Raw genomic sequence first — 1,232 nt, 5'->3', positions numbered from 1 at the left:
CCATGTGATAGTGTAAGGTGAGCTTTGGTGCCTGCAGGAGTGTGATGGCAACCACAGTTACTCCCTGAAGAGTGGAAGTAGAAGGTGATGTGGCAAAGGGAATCAGGTCAGAGTTCGAGGACCCTTGCAGGGAACATCCATTGCCTCCTGCTGTCAGATCAGCTCCTCCCTTGAGCCTGCTGTCCCAGCCACATTCCACCCACTACTGCTCTTCCCAGAAGCACCAAAACATGGGTCAGGCAGTCAAGTGAATTGGTGCAAAAAACTGATTAAAAATTTTTAAGGTGCTTGATGTTTTAGTTGGTTGGCTATAACAAACTATCACAGACTGTGTGGCTTATAAACAATAGAAATTTATTTCTCACATTTCTGGAAGCTGAAAGCCTGAAGTCAGGGTGTCAGCATGGTTAGGTTCTGGTGACAGCCCTCTCCCGGGTCTCAGTCTGCCCTTTACTCACTGTGACCTCACACGGCAGAGGAAGCTCTCTTTGGTCTCTTTTAGAAGGGCATTGATCCAAGACTATACTTTCAGGGATCATTTCTATAGTTTGTTTCAAGGGCATTGATCCTACTCATGGCTCCCATCCCCATGCCCAATCACCTCCCAAAGGCCTGACCTCCAAATGCCATAACACCAAGCATTAGGTTTCAACACACGGATTGGGGGGGGGGGGGGCGCGTGGAATGGGGACAAAAACATTCAGTATACAGCACCTGGGAATGTTAGTTACTTTTAAAAGTCCTTATTCCCTCTGCTCCTCCCTCTACCCCACCCCCACCCTGCCCAGCTTGCACGCGCTCTCTCCCTCTCTCATAAAATCTTTAAAAAAAAAAAAAAAGGTAGCAGAGAGGCATCTGGGTGACTCAGTCAGTTAAGCGTCTGCCTTGGGCTCAGGTCATGATCTTGGGGTCCTGGGATTGAGCCCCACATTGGGCTTTCTGCTTAGTGGGGAGTCTGCTTCTCCGTCTCCCTTTGTTGTCCCCTTCCCCCACTCATACTCTCCCTTTCAAATAAATAAAATCCTTCCCCCCAAAAAATGACTTTCTTCCCTTTATCATTGATAAAGGGAAGATCTGCCATAAGACTCAGAGAACCCCTGTTAATGCTCTGCCTTGGTCCATCTCGTGCCCAAATGTTCCTCCTGAGTCAAGAGGGGTTTAGTGATGCTCCCGGCACCTCCTGGAAGAACACACACCATGACATTTCTGAAATAGCATGATGCTCTTCTGTG

General features: G+C 48.3%; 1 pseudogene; it reads left to right on the top strand.

Annotated features, from left to right (window-relative positions):
- Nucleotides 1-516: 516 nt before the first annotated feature.
- Nucleotides 517-596, top strand: LOC123939403 (annotated as a pseudogene).
- Nucleotides 597-1,232: the final 636 nt, after the last annotated feature.

This window comes from Meles meles, chromosome 3, assembly GCF_922984935.1.
Source record: "Meles meles chromosome 3, mMelMel3.1 paternal haplotype, whole genome shotgun sequence".
In the NCBI taxonomy this organism is placed as follows: Eukaryota; Metazoa; Chordata; class Mammalia; order Carnivora; family Mustelidae; genus Meles; species Meles meles.
The sequence above is the reverse complement of the archived record's forward strand: the minus strand, read 5'-3'. Positions and strand labels throughout refer to the sequence as shown.